This window comes from Doryrhamphus excisus, chromosome 23, assembly GCF_030265055.1.
Source record: "Doryrhamphus excisus isolate RoL2022-K1 chromosome 23, RoL_Dexc_1.0, whole genome shotgun sequence".
Lineage (NCBI taxonomy): Eukaryota > Metazoa > Chordata > Actinopteri > Syngnathiformes > Syngnathidae > Doryrhamphus > Doryrhamphus excisus.
Window position 1 is genome coordinate 10,534,583 of NC_080488.1, and position 7,946 is coordinate 10,542,528.

Here is a 7,946-nt window from a genome sequence, read left to right on the forward strand (position 1 = left end):
GATGAACTGTAACAGAATTGACAGCAAAGGTTGAGTCTTGTTGTCCTAAGTTGTGGTGCTGCTGCACTGCCATGGGTTATCTGGAGAGTGTATGTACTCATATTCATTGAAATGCAACGCCCTCTTGTGCAGTGCATTATTTTGTATCTATTTGAAGGTGTGCATAATACATAATATATACTGTACTTACCGGCAACTGATTTTTTTTATCTATCTTGTTTATTCACCTATAAGGGTTCTGGCATTGTAAGCTTTCATTGGTAATGCATTCGCAAAGAAATAAACCACGGTTTATTATGTGGTATTTCTAAAGAAGGCTTGTCTTCCATTAACAAACAAACAAGCTGAATCAAAAAGCTTTTTTAGCTATTAAACATCAGTGGCAGAAATAATTCTGGCCTTTGTGTATTATCGGAATGGAAGTTGCCATGTCTGGCAATAAATGAAAAAAATTTGTTCAATGCAAAATAACCTGATTTCAAGAAGGACAAGACAAGGGGCGCAAGGGCGCAATTTCCTGGCACAAGGTGGCATGGGGTGGCAGAGTGTGGCACACTCCACACAGTGGTAATTTGGTAGACTGGCTGCGCCGAGATGGCCGTGGTGGCGCACCAGGGGATTAGTCCACACTTGAGGTGGACTAAAAGATCGCCAGCTCCGACCTGTTCTATTCTTGGTGCATGTGAAGCGCACCCTGCGCAGTAGTAAATTGGTGCACAGTGCACACACATCACACCAAAACTTAAAAGGCAGGTTTTTCAGAGTGTCAGGCACATTTCAATGCAACCAGCAACCACTATTTTATGCAACCGTCTGAACCAGCATAGATGTTTGTATGAATTGTCCCATCACATCTGATGTCAGATCAATAACATCAGGATGCAAACTTGAGTTCCACACAGCAGACATGTTGGGTTTTCCACCACGCGCCCGTCCAGTGTGAAGGAAAAGGGGACCCTACCAAAGACATTAGAACAGGATACCACACTGAGCATACGACGATCCACAGGTGATCGTATTTTATTATCAGTATTGATACTGATCGTTGGCCGATTGATCACAGCATCCCTAATATATTCGGTAGAAATAGATCCAAACTTACCGTATGCCATTGAACTACAACAGAAAGATCAAAACAACCCATTTGCGTCACATTTCTGCAGTAAAATGCATCTTAAAAGCAAGGACACACAGGTTACTGGTGCTGAGATGTTTCAAATTAAACTAGCTAAACCAGTAAATTAGCATAAGATGTTTGAGGCGAGGAAGCGACTTGGAACGTTCCTCTGATCATCGTCTGACAGGTGGAAACCGGCCTACGCCAGATCTGCTCAACTCTGATCACTCCCACTGAGGCATGACAGTGACAGGAAGGGAAAAGACAACTACTTTAAAATATAACAAGCTTTTGTCTCCTGTTCAGAATAAGATGAAAGCATGCGAGTTAGCAGAATGATTTTGATTAGGAAAAATAAGAGGATTATTCTCCATGAGTATATGAAAATTGTGAAGCGTCAGTTTGCCATTCTGAAGTCATTTTTGGAAAGACAGACCGCTGGGGAGGCTATCCGACTTTGACTAATTACATGTGAATATGTACTGATTATGTGATTAAAAGCCATGGGTGATCACGATTCTATCTAAGTCAAAGCAGTGCAATTAAATTGTGGCAATACGGAATCTGAAGACATTATTTAATTACACCAATTTTAATTTATTTCAAATGAAAAAGTACATTTTTGCATTTAATGATTGAATTTCTTGAGTAGCTTTGCTCCAGTCTATGTTAAGAAGGTTCATGTCTCAACGATGAATGACGACCTCTTACAAGGTCAACCTTTATGTCTGATCACCTACAGTCTTTGAGGAAGTGTCCCCGTTTAAGTCAGAGTGACTCTCACAGCCTGATCATAGTTCCTTCATCCTTTACCGTCTACAGAGGCACATAAAAAGAGAGCTTGGATAAAGGGTTATTCCTAATTTCTTGTAAGGTATTCAAAGTAGTGCTATCCACACTAATGAATAAAAGTCGTATTTCATTGGTAAAAACTGTGTTTGAACTGTGAGCAGGGACTAAGTCTTTGAAAGATACTTTAGTACATAAATGAGCTTTAAATACAAACATCCAAAGTCACAAGAAGAAGCTTGAATATGACAGTTGGAAGAAAATGTGCTTTAACTTCAAACATAAGAGTCCATTAGTCTCCTTTTTGGATATGATTTCCTTAAGTAATTAATACATTTTTTAAGGCTAGAGAACTAATATTCAGACTGTGCAATATGCTTTGTTCATACTTTTACAATGAACTCAATCAGCCATTTTTCAAAAGACAACCCTTTCGGCCATTTTAGAGGATTTTGACAGATTTTATGTTCTATGGCTCTGCAGTATAAACATTGAACTATTTTTATGGCTTTACACTCATCTAACAGTGGCCTATTTTAGTGTGCAGTTGCATCATCACCTCTTTTTGCCTCTTGCACAACAAAAAATTTAAATTATATGTCTTTGGGATGGCGTGTTGGTGTTTGTAAAAACACATAAACACGTACAGCATGTGTTATTGAATAAGTTAATGATGATTTTTGTACCTTTTGAACATGCAAAATCTCCACAGAGATTCTCCACCATAAATTTGAACTGTTCCTGACTGTGAGACCAAGATCCCGACCACTATGTCGTAGTAAAATAGTGAAGTTGGTGTGGGTGTTTCTCAGTCTGTAAGAACATGGTCTTCCCTACCTGACTCCACAAGTTCAAGTCCCACTGCAGGCAAAAAATAAATTGCAACTGGTCGTTGGAGACATGCTATTCTTTTTATTCTGTTTTGTTTGTGTACTCCCTCACTGACGTCTCATCTTGCATGCCTGCTTGTGTGTGCAATGCAATATAGATACAACAGACTGTAAAGAATTTCACCTTTGGGGGATTGTAACTACTACAATAAAGAGAAAATAATCCATTTAATTAAAATTGTCAGCAAATAGAGGGGGAAACACTGCATGTGCCCAGGAGGCGAGTCTGTTCACATTAAAGGGGCGCCATGGGTTGTGCTCTAAATGCTTTGGAAGACACGCTACCATACATATGATACAGATACCCTCCATGTTTTATACTCATTAGACAAATGAGTATAAAGTTTTATATAAAGCGCATTGTGCTGTGTGAGAAATTTCAAATCTGACTTATATGGTATAACTATTTTTCAGAAAACACCGTTTGTTTGCATGTTTTGTCTGGATGCACCGTTTAAATGTATAAACTAGAAATAATCATCAACAGTGCTCTCTAAAAATACTGCATTTCTCAATCCACATAGATATCGTATCATCATAGTTGCACATTACTTACAGACACACACAACCATATTTGTGTGCATCAGAACAAGCTAAAAAAAACAACCACCAGTGCACTTTGTTTTTTATATGTAAGTTGCACCAAAGTTGGAGGACCAGAAACCACAAACGGACCACAAACTCTGAAAAATAGTGTCCTTTTTAGACCGGAAACTCTGGCGCTGTCATGACTCGAGGTGAATAACTTTTTGGTCTCCCAAAAATGAAAGTAGCACACTGTCTTAAAATGTAAATTAGTTTCCGTGTCATGAAACCAGAATATATTTTCCGCAACAAAAACAAAGACATGAAATTACTTGTTCACACCTGAGAGGCGACGATCATAGAGAGGCACCACAGTGAAGTGCAGAGAAAGAAGAAAAACGAGAGCAGTGATAAAATAAGACAAAAGCTCCTACTTGTAGGACTGTGGACTCTTTTATTGTCTTCTCCGGCAACAAATCCCATAATAATAAGCTCTACCCAATTTCCACTTAGTTTAGGAAAATAAATAAAGAAAAGAATACGGCTTAGGCATCAAAGCGTGAAAAATCCCTCTGTGGTAGGTTGAGCCCTGCATGCCATTGCGCTCGCTCTGTATTATGGCAGATCTTATAAATGAGGGGACATTTTGTTGGCAAGATTACCCCGGCTTCGTGGAGGGGGATATTCATTAACTCCTGCTGACATCGCACAGAGTGATCATGATCCCACAGAGCTGTAGAGAACAGACCATATGAACCACAACAGAGGCTCTTTACCGCTCCCTGGCACTCAGATAGAAGTGTCCTTGTACTCTGTCAAAAAATGCTAAAGGTTAACTTGGTTTCTCCCAACCATCAGAAATGCTACTTAAGCAGTAAATAAGATTAGATCGTGATCTTGAACCTCAGACAGTAAAAATGCCTGCATTATCCTTCGATGTCGTTATCTTGAGGCAGGGAATTGTTTACGCGCCGCCATTGTATTCGGGCAGAGATGCTGGCTTCATCGTCTAAGATAGCTCAGATTTAAAAAGCAATTATCAAACGTGAGAGGTATTACGAAAATACACCTTTTCACATAACATGAACGAAGCAGAACTAATCCCTCTTGAGTGAAGAGCAGCACTACAAATATTGAAGCCTAAGTGCAAAATTATTCTGCCATGTGCCTCTTTAATAACAACAAAAACAAGCATTTCAAAAAGTAATAAGTGCAGTCAAACCTTTCATGATTCAGTGCCTCAGTATCAAACTGTTGGATTTTACCCGTTTGTGTTTTGTAATAAAGATTCAGTCCACACAGCATTGCTTGTTTGGTCAGCTATCTTGGATCACAAGCCGATGCAAAATCTTGTGATACTTAGTTTACATAATATTACGTTATCCTGTAAATATGTGGTTCCTAAACTTTCCACCAGTACCCATAAAAGCAATTAAACCCTGCCTTTCCACACATAAAAAACACAACTTTTAAAATGTGAATAATTGGTGAATGCATGTGATAAGTTGAATTTGAGCTTCACTTTTTTTTCGTCCACTTGCAATCTCAATGATTGAAGACCGAATTGAAGGAGAGAGTTTTACAAAGATTACAAACTAGTATCTAATGTACGTAAAAAAAATACAACCATTTTTACCGTTTCCATCTTACTCCTTCTGCACTTAAACCACTAAAGTTGTCTTCTTCAGTGTCAGAATTGAAGAACCTATATTGAGAATTTTCAAGCTAAATGAACTAAAATACGTTTCTTTTGCATAAAAATAATTTATTTACAAATATAACACCATGACCTATTTATAGTTTTCACATTTGGACCTGGACAATATGTGTGCATGGGTGCATGCACGCCCGTGCATGCATCAAAACGTTCTGCACGCTACACTCCATGTTCTCTCACTTCCTCTTTCCTGTCATGTGTGTTTTATCCATCTATAATTAAATTAAACATTGCAAAGAGTTCCTTTTCTGAGTCCAAAATATGTATTCTTCTATGTGCATTTTAACTGGATTTGAATCAGATTTTAATAAGGCCTTCGTATGTACCTCCTGTGGAAATTTCATGGAAATCGGTTCTGTACTTTTGACGTTATCTTGCTAACTAACGAATGGTGGTCAAACTCGCCTGCTTTTGCTTGCTTGGTGGAGATAAAAATACATACATGCAATCCCTATGGATAATATTGTACATTAATGAGGTTTCATGCAGCGGCATCGCCTGACGGGGGGGTTGAGTTCAGAGAGGCTAAATGGTAAAACATCAGCAGCTCAACTGACATATTTTGGATCCAATCTGCTGGTCACTTTTTATTCTCCAACTGTCGGGGGTAATCCTGTTAGCAGCAAACCTATATTGCATGAATATGTATTGTAAACAGTATTGTTAGTGCACTATAAAAGAGCAGTATTACACAGAACAGGAAACAATTACAGTTGAAGCCATTTCTTTTCATACTCAGTGACTGACACCAGTGTTGCCATTTTCCCAACAATTGGAAGATGCAAAGCTTGCGGCTTTTTTTCTCTCCATTGTTCCCTAACAAAATACAGTGATTGTCACAGCTGAAAGAAAATAGCATAGTGGAAGCAGGGGTGCACGTATCATGTTCAAACTGGACATTCTGTTGTTTGACGACGAAGCCAATTGATTTCAGTTGACATTTATTTGAAACATGAAAAAAAGATGAGCAAGGAATACATGTTTATAAATGAGATATTGTTAAATGTCAGTCAAAAGAATTTTTAGAAATGCATGGTTTCTTTGCTTTACACAACTAAAATGCTCATCGTATTATTGTCCTACAATCCTTAACTGCTGGCACACCGTAGCCATGAGCCAAATCCAGTATAAGAATAACATAACACCACGGCTTCACTTCATTTTTGCAGACGATTCCTAAAAACACCAAAATGCTGTTATCTAAACTGCAGACTGGGGGGGGGGCAGTAATAATGATACAAAACATTGATGACGCTACATGAATGAAAAAAACCTTCTCACATTCCGTGTGGAAGTGGTAAGTTTTTGTCTTCTTACTTAGCCTGCACAATAGCAATGTGGTGTAAACAAAGAATAATAGCAGTGTAAATGTGACTAAACAAGTGTTATTTAATGTCTATAGGGCTCTAATAATGGTTAAAATAAGTATTTGGAAAGTCATAAACAGGTTTTCTGTCCTCAATATATTAATATTGAGTCCTGTTTTATGTATTGATATTTTTTATATATTTGCTGTATTGAACATCTGGCCCCCAGCTCTGCTGTAGACCAATAAAACAGAGCACACAGTTTGTGTTTTGGCTGAAACAGAATTAGCAGAGATATTTCTAACTTGGCCTTTTGGTCACATTCAGTGCCCTGCTCAAACAAATCAGGTAAATATAGGAGAGAACTCCTTATGAATTATGCACCTGGGTGCACATCCACATATTTCCAAACAGGAACTCAAAGCATACTGCACATGAGTGCTTTTGCTGCATTACTTGAATGTTGTTTCATTTGCATTTCCTCTACTTTTGATATGTATCGTCATCCGTTACCCAATATTCATATATATAATCATCATATTGTTTATTGTGAAGGAATTATGCATGCAGTATATATATCAAATAGTGACAAAATATGACTTAATTAAGCCACAAGAGAGACTTCAATCAAACTCCCGTTCTTATGAACAGCGAGCTTTCATTCTTGTGCTACTAGTCTCTGGAGTTCCAGTATCAGAAGGCAATGCTCGCTCTTCCTGATCTAAGACGTAGAATTATATCTTAAGTATACACATGACCCCAATAAAAAACAAAGAACATGTACATCTTATAGTTAGAGGGATAGTTTGGGGTATTTTGACGTTCTGACGGGTTGGTTGTGTCACTTCAGTAAAGCGTTTTGCTTCTTAAAACAATATTTTAGTCTTTTGGCTTATTACTTTTCAATTTAAATTAATTTCAATTTTTTAAATTATAATGTAACATTACTGTTGGGTTTGTTTTTGTATGATAATAATACAATAAATATTAATTAATAATTATTATTTTTTATGTGCACATGTAATGTAAATGTAAATCTGTGCAATTCCACACACTTAGTTGTATTATTTTTTTATTCAGAAAACCAAAGATGGATGTGTCTTGATGCAAAGCGGCCAAGGACGCTAAGCAGCATAATTAAAATGACTCCCGATAAGCATTATGTTGACAGACAGATGAGTAAAATGAGGAATCTATGAAACAGTTACCTTGGCAACCAAAGACAGTACTAGTTTGTTTCATGAGGACTGTACACTGCTGTTAGGTCAGGCTTGAACCACCAGAGAGAATACATCATCTTACATATGATTACAATGACAGCGAAGCAACAAAATAGCTATGATTATACACCGGAACATATTGTACACATGTTTTCATTTCATCTGCTGTACTTTCCCATAAAAAAGAGAACAAATACAAATTGCATATACCTTTTCTGTTAAAAAAAAGTCTTCACTGTAGCATAAGAGTGTGAAGTCACATCCGTATTAAACAATCTGTTTAATTGATTTCACAATTCATCTTCCACCTCAATGATTAAGCTCATTAAAGCTGTTATAATTGAACAATCTTATTCAAGTGATTGATATTTGGGGATAGGT